The sequence below is a fragment of the Aotus nancymaae genome, unplaced genomic scaffold, assembly GCF_030222135.1.
Source record: "Aotus nancymaae isolate 86718 unplaced genomic scaffold, 86718_ANA_hifiasm-v0.15.2.pri h1tg000025l, whole genome shotgun sequence".
In the NCBI taxonomy this organism is placed as follows: Eukaryota; Metazoa; Chordata; class Mammalia; order Primates; family Aotidae; genus Aotus; species Aotus nancymaae.
The window spans coordinates 24,265,767-24,277,570 of record NW_026988438.1 but is presented as its reverse complement, the minus strand read 5'-3'; positions in this window follow the sequence as shown (position 1 = coordinate 24,277,570).

Sequence of the window (11,804 nt, the reverse complement as noted above, 5' to 3'; positions counted from 1 at the left end):
AGAATTAATTCCATAGCACTGGGCCTGCTCCATGCTGCCTCAGCTGGCATGACTCAGCAGACTTTTCTGGGCATGGTGTCATTTTAAGCAATGAAAGTGGACTGGCTGGCTCCTCCATTGGTTGAAGAAAGTCTGGAGAGATCAGCTTTTACAGTTCTTGTCTTGCTTAGTATATGCCTTCTTTCTTTCTTTCCTTTCTTTCTTCTTTCTTTCCGTTTCCTTCTTTCTTTCTCTCCCTCCCTCCCTCCCTCCCCTCCCCTCCTTTCCTTTCTTTACTTTCTCTCTTTCGAGATGGAGTCTTACTCTGTTGCCCAGGCTGGAATGCAGTTGCATGATCTCAACTCACTGCAACCTCCACCTCCCAGGTTCAAGTGATTCAGCCTCCTGAGTAGCTGGGACTACAGGTGCACACCACCAAGCCTGGCTAAATTTTTTTTGCATTTTAATAGAGATGGGGTTTCACCATGTTGGCCAGGCTGGTCTTGAACTCCTGGCCTCAAGTGATCTGCCCGTCTTGGCCTCCCAAAGTGCTGGGATTTGAGGTGTGAGCTACTGGGCCTGGCACATATGTTTTATTCAAAGGAAGACCAGAAGAGATCTGAGAGACCATGGAAGAGTTTGGGCCCAAGAGGCTTTTTAATAATCTGTGTCAATCTCTCTCTGCCTTTATCCCTCCACAATGAAGCAGGGGCTGCACAAGGCACCTATGACTGCTCTTAATACAAGAGAATTCAAGTCAAGGGACTGCAGGCCATGGCCCAAAATCCTTTCCTCTCACTAATCTGATTAGACACTCAATCTTCTATTCCTATGTGATTCAGACCAACGCTTAGATACATGGCATGTCTGCGCTCTTGAGAGATGCACTGGGGTTCTCCCTGTATGAAGACACTTTGAGCTTAACATGCTGTGAACAGACAGTGTCTGGAGAGGGTGACAGGAGTGGGAGAGGAAGATGCGGCTGCAGAGACTTCTGGAAACGAACTCTGACACTGACATCCCTGGGCAAATTGCTGCCACTTGTTTGAAAAACAGCTTCAAGTGGATGTCATGCTGACGTTAATAAGATTTAAAATTAGTCTTAACGTGCCTTCATCAAAGGAGGCTTAATTGCAGGGTCCAATCAGTACACAAAATACTCTATCGACAGTTTTGCTGACAGAGTAATTCTAAACAAACCAGAGGATTTAGAAATGGGTAAAATCTTTGTGGAATTACTCAGTTTTTGGTGTCACTAAAGTCTGCCTCCATTCAAGCCATCTCCTCATGCTCTAGGTTTTCTGATTTAGAATGTATACATTTAGAATTTCTAAGATTTCCTTGCCTGAGATCCAGGAAATATTATTTTTCTGGCCAGATACACTATTGCAGAGGAAAGAGCTCTGCTGTTTAGAAGTCTGAGTAGATAAGGGAGCAGGGACCCGGCGGGGTTCAAGTGAATGGGGAGAATGAAATGTCAGTGTGGGGTTGTGGCAGAGTGTGTAGCTGTGTGATCTTGGGAAAGTTAGTTATCTTCTCTGAGACTCAGTTTTCTCACCTGCAAAATGAGGGCAATAATGCCTACTTTGAAAGTTTGTTGAGAGGATTTAAATAAATGAGCTACGTGGATCCATTTCTATGGTGTTTCTCCCCACAAGCCCAGAAAGCTATGATGCTCTCAGCCCTAGTGACCCTAGGGATGCCGTTACCAAATGTTTTGTGTGTGTTGCAAATAGGATTATTGCATATCTGGTTCAATGGTTCTTAACTCGGGATGATTTTGCCCCCAAGGGACATTTGGCAATGTCTAGAGCCATTTTTGGTTGTCACAACTAGGGGGAGACGGAGAGGCTCTACTGGTATCTAGTCAGGAAAGGCCAGGGTTGCTGCTAAACATCTCACAACACACAGGACAGCCCCACAAGCAAAGACTTATTTGGCCCTAAATGGCACTGATGCCCTGGCCCTAGAGGATGATATATATTAGCATTCATGGGTTCCTGGAAGGTAAGGAGTACGACTTGTATATCTCCCTTTTATGTAGAGGTTTTAACGAGGGCTGAGGGAAAGTACTCCAGTGGAATCGCAGTGAGCTCCAACTACTGAGCATAAGGGAAGCAGATCTAAATCCAGCCTGACTTGGCCAGCATTTCTCTGCTCTTTGTTCTTCAAGTGGAGGTCTGTGAACAGTCTGCTGGCATCCTGCATCTTCTCATTTTCTTCTGATTCAAAGTATTTCCTGCAACTTTCCTCCAGGCGATATATGGAATTTACTTAATTTTGCTGTCCTTCTCACTCATGAATGCTGAACATTGCCAAACATACTTACAGAGATATCTTGGGTAGCAGGAGGCTGCCGGGAGGCTTTTCCAGAGGTCACAGGAAATGGTCACAGGAGACAAGATGCTGAGCTTCAGAAGAAGATGGATGGGATCACTGGAGGAGACCCTAAGGAAACCTGGTTACTTTGAGGGCAGGTGTATGATAGATTCATTCTCCCCAGCTGATTCCATTCAACTGGCGATACAAATACATATAAATACATGGTATATTCTCAGTTTTATTTGCCCTGAAGGGAAATATATTAAATATTAATGATAGTTATTTTCTTGATAGATATATTTTTCCCAGTACAGCTGTTTTCGAACTTTCTAAATTTTCTCTGAGTATTTTATATGTTAAAAAACAATGCATATCTTTAAAGAAGAATTAAAGAGTTGTTTCTGATATGTCTGCCTGAACTTTATATTCTGAGGATTTCTTCTCCTCTGTATATTGCAGGTTAGATGTTGGAAAGCTGCTGCTAAGAGATAAATTGCTCTCCCACAACCCCAGCTGAGAGTCATGTCTGGGTAACAGCTGCTTCGATAATGACTTTATTTGGTGATGGATGAATTCTTGCTTTACAGATGCTAAGATGACTTGAGCCAAACGAAATTGCATGTATGACTGTTCATTTCTCCTCACTCCACTCACAGTAGGTGCCAGAGACAGAGGGCCTCCAGCCAGGGCAGGAGGATGTGACATTGCCTTTCTCTTCATAGAGGCCATGTCACCCTTGGGCACTTGCTCCTAGAGAGCTGCATGCAGCTGGCAACTGCACCAGCTCATCCAATGTTGCCCACAGCAGGCTCCACCGAGGCCAAGCCCCACACCGCCCAGGCTCCTACTCTCCCTTCTGCTTTGCATTTTGTGATGATGGCATATCACTCTTTTCCAAATGAAAACACAAAAATTCAAGATCCAGTCTTGAGAAGGAATGTTCTCACTTCTCCAACAGCTACTGGTCTATAATGTGGGAAAGCTGGAAAGCTGTTTATTAGAACTGTGGATGTTTCTTGTCGCAAAGGTGTGACCCGATGGCAGCTGAAAGGCATATATTTCAGAATCAGCATTTCTGGTATATATTTTGGAATGTAACCCTCTCAAAGAACTACCTTGCAGCTTTCAGGGACCACAGTGATCTCAGAGAGATGTTAACTAAGAGCAAATATAGAAGAGAGAGAAAGACCAGGAAGAGGCAAGTTGGGTGAACCCAGGATAAATCCAAGTTTGGGGGGTTATATTGAGAACAGTGAGGAAGTTCTCTTACAACTTAGGACCAGGAAATCCACTAGCAAAACATAGCGGCCTGTTTCCTCCATGCAAGAGAGAAACGGAAAGCCCCAAACTTGGTATCAAAAAAGTGAGTAACATAATTGTCAAAGGGTAAAGGTCTAACACAAACTATCCTTTTGAGGACAGCAGAGCCCATGGAGTCAGAAAAAGCCTAACAGCCCCTGACTTAACCCCTTTCTTACTGTGTGATCTTGGGGAGTGACCTAAATGCTCTGGGCTTTTGACTTTTTATACGTAAAGTAGATAATAATACCAACCTCCTGGGAGTATTCAGAGAGAGAAATGATATAATGCAAGGATAATATTTAGCACAATGCCTTGCACCAGGTTGTTAGTCAATAGTAGCTAACTCAGTATCCATGGCAGCCAAAACCACACGAGCACCACATACCTGATGTCCAATAAAGGCACGTTGCAGGGATTTTGCCATTATTTCTAGTGCCATACAGAATGCCCCTTAGCTCCTGACCCTGGTACCATTTTCTGCTGTTTCTGTCTGACTCCTGCATGTTGACTCAGTTTCCATTTTTAGCTCTACTCCTGCAGGCTGGATCACAGATGTTGGTTTTCTAGGTAATATCTATCAGAAATGGGGCCTATTTAACACCTAGCACTACTACACAGGAAGGTGAGGGTGAGATTTGAAAAATAAGACACTGTCAATTAGAGAAAGAAATACGAGGGTTTTAGTTAATTGTCAAATCCACATGGTCAGCAACAAATTTGGGAGGAGGGGTGAGTATAAACTGATTCCCAAACTCAAAGGGGGGCCTCCAAGTGGCCATGTGCTTGATTCTGGGCAGTAGAAAGGTCTGGCAATAAGTATTTACTAGGTACTGCTTATCGAGTATTCACTATATACTAGACAGTATTCACTGAAATTTATAAAGATGAGTTAATGAAATCATTCAACAATTGTTAGAAAAGATTGTACAGAGTTTTACAAACCAGGAAATAACTTACCTGAAGTCACACAGCAAGCAAGTGTTGAATCTGGAATTTGACACAGGCCTTCGAAGCTAATATGTATTATTTTTTAATAACCGAGTAACTCTAACACTGTCCCCAAATTAGGCCTTTCCTCAACAATTAGTAATTATCACACAGACAAACTTTGTCTCTCCCTCCCTTTCAAACACACAGGACAGTTAGCTAGAAAAGCACTCATTGATGATTAATTTTTAGTGTCTCATTTCGTGCCTCTCTTCTGAAAAACTACATTTGGTATCAACAGAGCTTGCTCAATGTCTTAGAGTTTTGAGGCAATATTGTTACCTGATTCCAAAAACAAAATAAAATGGAATAAAATTAAAAGTGATTGTGTTCTTCAGCTTTAAATGTGCCAATCCACTCTGCAAGTTAAGTAAAGCCTTTTGCTTGCTGGATTGTCAAAACATATTTAGAAAACTGATGGGTTTCAAGTGATCTATTTTAACAGGCACATCATCAAACTAAAATTTATCTGTTGAAGCTGAGTTGCAAACCATGTCATATGGGAAGGGTCGAAAAGGAATAGGAAAACAGAAGACTAAAAGGGGCGTAATGGTTGTTTTCAAATATTGAAAGGTTGTGAAGAAGTCACATGTGGTCTTAAGGAGTGCCTAGGGGACTGTTAGATGGACGTCACTAAATGTAATGACTGTTCTTATATTTTTGTGTATATTCAGATTATTCTGTGTTCAAAGGGGGCATTTTGGCAGCTAGTTGGTTCTTTGGCCCTACAGTTTTCCAGCAGAGGCTGGCTTGAGGATGGACTTCTTGTACTTGGAGAGTGGGTCAGATTAGTGACTACTAAGAGTCTATGATTTTACCCATTAAATTGCATAATCCAAATAGGCAGGTGTACTCATTGCTGTTGGGAGTTTTTGCAAGAATCTGGGACAGACAGACTAGAAGTGAGGATGGGGGTGCCCATGAGACTATAGGAGGGCCTGGTGAGAGAAGGAGTGAGATGAGAGAAGAAATGGGAGAGCTGAGGTCAGAGGTCAAGGGAAGTGAATTGAGAGTCAACGACAGGTGGTAGATAAATAGAAGCATGGTGCATTGGTAGAGGCTGGAACGAAGCAGGAAGTGAGAGTGCAGTGGGCAAAAAGGCAATGTGGGAATCTAGTGGATAAAGTTACTCCAGGTCCTTAATCTACTGACACTGGATTTTAAAATGCAAAATAATTTTTTCTTATTTCAAGTGCAAGACATGCTTATTATAAAAATCTGAAATATAGACTTTTATTACACCAACAGGAAAATTTAAATTCCCAGAGTTCCATTCAATCAGAGAAAACTATTAAAAACAAACACTTTGGTAGGGCCAAGTGCAATGGTTGATGCCTGTAATCCCATTACTTTGAGAGGCCGAGACAGGAAGATCATCTGAGGTCAGGAGTTCGAGACCAGCCTGGCAAAAATGGTGAAACCCCATCTCTACTAAAAATACAAAAATTAGCTGGGCATGGTGGTGGGTGCCTGTAATCCCAGCTACTCAGAAGCCTGGCAGAAGAATCACTTAAACCCTGGAGGCAGAGGCAGAGGTTGCAGTGAGCTGAGATTGCCCCACTCCACTCCAGCCTGGGTGACACAGCGAGACTCTGTCTCAAACAAACAAACAAACAAACAAAATCACGTTGTTGTATATCCTTCCGAATGCTTTTCTAGGCATATATACAACACACACACTGACATTCTAAAATAAAATCCATGTGCATTTTCATACAGTTCTATGAGCTATTTTTTTCAGTTAACATCTTATTAACATCTTTTCTTTTAATGGGCCACTTCACATGGTTGTGAATGTTAGTCATGTATGTCATAGTATAAATGGATGTCTCATAGTTTATTTTAGCCTGAGGTTTTTCAATTTTATTTTAAACACTGGAATCCTTTCATGAAACAAAATCATACATAGGAGCGTAGCATATAAACAGATAAAACAAACAGCAGCTCCATTTGATGAGTAAAATTGCAAGGTCAAGAGTCAGTCCTATTTTGAAAACTTTGGCTATATATTAGCAAATTTTTTTTCCAGAGAGACTGTGAAAGCCTGTTTTGTTACCCTTTTGCCATCACTGAATATTTAAAAAATTTTCTCAAATTTTGTCTTGTGATGTTAATCTGCCTTTTAATATTATTTTTGACCTTAAACATTTTGTTTGTTGATTTCTTTGCTTATTCGTAGAGAATTCACTTACTATTTTAAATCCACATTTATTTTAGATTATACTGTGCTGAATTATTTTTTTGTTGTTGATTTTTAAATACCATTTATACATTAAAAGAAATAATCTTTAATCAAAAGACTTAAACATAAGACGTAACACCATAAAAACACTAGAAGGAAACCTAGGCAAAACCATTCAGGACATAGGCGTAGGCAAGGACTTTATGACCAAAACACCAAAAGCATTGGCAACAAAAGCCAAAATAGACAAATGGGACCTAATCAAACTCCACAGCTTTTGCACGGCAAAAGAAACAGTCAATAGAGTGAATCGGCAACCAACACAATGGGAAAAAATCTTTGCAGCCTACCCGTCTGACAAAGGGCTGATATCCAGAATTTACAATGAACTAAAAAAGATTTACAAGAAAAAAACAAACAAGCCCATTCAAAAATGGGCGAAGGATATGAACAGATACTTTACAAAAGAAGACATACATGAGGCCAACAAACATATGAAAAAATGCTCATCATCACTGGTCATTAGAGAAATGCAAATCAAAACTACATTGAGATACCATCTCACGCCAGTTAGAATGGCGATCATTAAAAAATCTGGAGAAAACAGATGCTGGAGAGGATGTGGAGAAATAGGAACACTTTTACACTGTTGGTGGGAGTGTAAATTAGTTCAACCACTGTGGAAAACAGTGTGGCGATTCCTCAAGGACCTAGAAATAGAAATTCCATTTGACCCAGCAATCCCATTACTGGGCATATATCCAAAGGATTATAAATCGTTCTACTATAAGGACACATGCACACGAATGTTCATTGCAGCACAGTTTACAATAGCAAAGACCTGGAACCAGCCCAAATGCCCATCGATGATGGACTGGACAGGAAAAATGTGGCACATATACACCATGGAATATTATGCACCCATTAAAAACGAGGAGTTCACATCCTTCGTAGGGACATGGATGAACCTGGAAAACATCATTCTCAGCAAACTGACACAAGAACACAAAATCAAACACCACATGTTCTCACTCATAGGTGGGTGTTGAACAATGAGAACACATGGACACAGGGAGGGGAGCACTATACACGGGGGTCTGTTGGGGGGAGGGGGGAATAGCGGGGGGGTGGGGAGTTGGGGAGGGATAGCATGGGGAGAAATGCCAGATGTAGGTGAAGGGGAGGGAGGCAGCAAATCATACTGCCACGTGTGCACCTATGCAACAACCTTGCATGTTTTTCACATGTACCCCAAAACCTAAAATGCAATAAAAATAAATAAATAAATAAATAAATGAAATAATCTTTAATCATACAAAAATTTTTGAAGTTGATAAGCCAAAACTGTGTGTCATTTAAATGTACATTTCTTCAAGTTTTTTTATGGGATTTTTAAAATTATTCCCTAATCATTTATACTTATATTTTGTTAATTGCCTGTTTATTTCCTTTTCACATTTTTCATCGGAGCATTCTTTTTTTATTCTTTATGAATTTATTATTGAATTAATTTAATTTTGTTTATCTTTTTCCCCTTCCATTGATAGGCAAGTCACACATTTTGTTTCTTATATTTTCAGTAGTTATTCCCCAATTTTTAACATGTAGAGTTGATTTAAAGTCTAAAGATTATCAGTATCTTTAAGCTTCTGAAAAATAAAGGAGGTTAAAGTACTTTTCTACTTAAAATTATACAATTTTGGTAAAAAATTATACAATTCTACTTAAAATTATCTTCTCTCAATGCTATGAAAACATATCATCAGACCTCTATTCTAGAGCCTCTCCATGGGTGCCGCAGTGCATATCTCTGTCCTCATTGCAGTGCAGTGCGGACTGCTGACTGGTATGCAGAAGAATTGATGGCCTTGTTGTCAAGGTGTTAGGGCAGGGCTTGGGCTGTGTCTCCCCCTGGCGAGCAGCCTCATCTGCTCACCCTAGTGTGTTGTACAGGCATCATAACTTTCAATGTACACTGTGACATAAAAATACTTAGAGCCCTCCTCCATTGTTGCTACTGAAGTAGCACCTGTTAAGTCTAACTGTTCCTGTGAAGGTGATTCTCTTTCTCTCTAGCTATTTCACATTTTCTCTGTCTTTGGTGTTTTTTGGTGTCACGGTAATTTTTATCGATGCATATTTACTTATCTTGCTTGGGACTTTTTGTATTTCCAAATCTAAGAATTTATGTTTTACTGGAAAATTTTCAGCCATAATTTCTTGAAATATTGCATTTCCATCATTTGCTTTGCTCTTCTTTCCTTTTGGAACTTCTGTTAGAGTTTTCACTTTCAAGCTGCTTAACAGTCAGATTTTTTCCCCTCATTTCTCTGTACTGTCTTTTGGATAATTTTCTTCAGATCTATCTTTCAGCTTATTAATTCTCTCTTCAGTGTGTCTAACCTATATTTAACATGACACTGAGTTCATTTTTCCAATGACTATATTTTTCATGTTTTATTGCTTTTGACATCTCTTCGTTGTTCTGGGGATTTCAATTCAATTTAAAATACGTTTACTTTAGGCTGGGTGCAGTGGCTCCCGCCTGTAATCCTAGCACTTTGGGAGGCCAAGGAGGGCACTTTATTTTATTTTCATGTTTTTATTCTACTATGTCAAGTTTTGGGGTATCTAATTGTACTCATTATAGATTATTTCCATGTGTTGTGTTATTTTTAGTTGTAAGCACAATTTTTAAATGATGCTTGGATTTTCTGTGGAAATCCCTTGTAGTTTGACTTCTGGGGTTTATAGTTAGAATAGTTTTTAACTTACTTCAACCAGGAGTTCCAGTTCTGTGCAGCCAGGGTCATGTTTTATGTTAGGTTTTTAAGTGGGCATTCTACAACATAGGGGAGTGGCATAAATTTGAACTCTAAAACCACATGAATCACAGGGTTAAACGTTCAAACATCTAAGTGAGTCTTTTTCTCCCACAGCCTAGTCAGAGAAGATTTCATGTTAGCTTCCTGCGTCAATGGTTAGGTTTTTCTCCTCCACATCTAACTCGCAACTGAGAGTTAAAATTTTTTTATTGTTTTAATTTTTTTGCCACATTTGAAATAATTTTTGGGGGGAGGATGCTTTAGGTATTGCCGTGAAATCAGAAGTTCTTTATACTTACTTTCTGTCTTGTGGTGTAAAGATTTTCTTTGTGTCTAGCTGACTATATGAGGAACATTTTCCGAAGATATATTATGTATATTTTTTGAAGATTATGTATATCCAAACATCTTTATTTTTGATTTTTTCTCATTTTTTTTTAAACACAAGGTCTCACTCTGTTGCCCAGGCTGGAGTGCAGTCACTTGATCATGGTTCACTGAAGCTTTGAACTGCTGGGCTCAAGCAATTCCCCGCCTCAGCTAAGTAGCTAAGAGTAGCTAAGACCACAGGCATGCACCACTATATCTGACTAATTTTTAAATTTTTGGTAGAGGATCCAAAAAATCATTGGAATTCAGTTAATCATATTAGTTAAAACCAATATGCCATTATTTGAAGTCTCTACCTAAGGAATGGTGTCATCACTTCTCTTTTTATATAATAGTTTTGGTTTACATATTTCAGGGCAATTTTATTTAGCTCATAGATATTCTTGATAAAATATTCTATTTTATTTAGCACACAGACAGCAACACGAAAAAAATATATCAACATAAAAGGGTACAGACAGTCTGTGACTTACAATGCGGTTCAGCTAGGTTTTTTGACTTTGTGATAGTGTGAAACTGTTGCAATTTTGATGTACTTGAGATTTTGAATTTTGATCTTTTCCTGGGCTAGCTATATGCAGTATATGAGATATTCAACACTTTCTTATAAAATAGGCTTTGTGTTAGCTTATTTTGCCCACTAGTAGATCAATGTAAGTGTTTTCAGCACATTTAAGGTAGGCTAGGCTAAGCTCTGATATTCAGTAGGTAGGTGTATTAAATGCATTTTCCACTTAAGATATTTTCCACTTACAAAAGGTTTATTGGGATGTAACTTGGTTGTGAGTTGAGGACCATCCGTATTATAAAATAACTTTATCATATCTTTGTATTTTCAATTTTACTTTGCCTGATGTTTATTTGCTCCTTCCTCGCCACCTCCTCTCCTCACCCATTGCACTGGGACTTCGCATTTGCTGATTATCTCTTGCTCAACTCTGTATTTGCAATTATTCTGTGTCATTTTGTCTTAGGCACATACCTTATAACCAGTATTTGTCCAGATTTTGCTTTTTCAGCCAGTCTGAGAAAGATTTGGCCTTATTTCTATTTTTGTATTTATATATTGAACTTTGAAAATACGGTTGACCCTTGAACAACACAGATTTGAACTGTGCAAGTCCATTTTTACATGGATATTTTTCCGCCTCTATCAACCGTGAGACCGCAAAACCAACCCCTCCTCTTCAGCCTACTTAATGTGAAGATGATGAGGATGAAGACCTTATTAATGATGCACTTCAACTTAATAAATAGCAAATATATTTTCTCTTATGATTTTAATAGCATTTTTCTTTTCTCTAGCTTACTTTAAGAATACAGTATATGATACATATAATATACAAAATATGTATTAATTGACTGTTTATATTATCGGTAAAGCTTCCAATCAAAGGTAGGCTATTAGTAGTTAAGGTTTTGGGGAGTCAAAAGCTATACTTGCATTCTTTGACTGTGTAGGCGGTTGATACCCCTAACCCTCATGTTGTTCAAGGGCTAACTGTATAGACTTTTATTTTGCTGTCTTTTGCAATGCTGGTCAAGTTTCATCTCTTCTACAGTACTCTGTATATAATGTCTGTCGGATTCCATTTGCTTCCAGTAATTTGATTGCTTGAATGATTGATACATTCAGCCTTCTTTTAAAGTGAAGTGCCTTTAACACATATGCAGCCTCCAATCCCACCCTTCCCCAACTCCTCTTTTGTGCTGCTGCCAGTGTGACAGTCATGGTCTTAAAAATGCAAATCTGGTCATGCCATTTGCTCAGGTAAAATATGTCAGTGGCTCTTGGTCACATAAAGAATATATTTCCA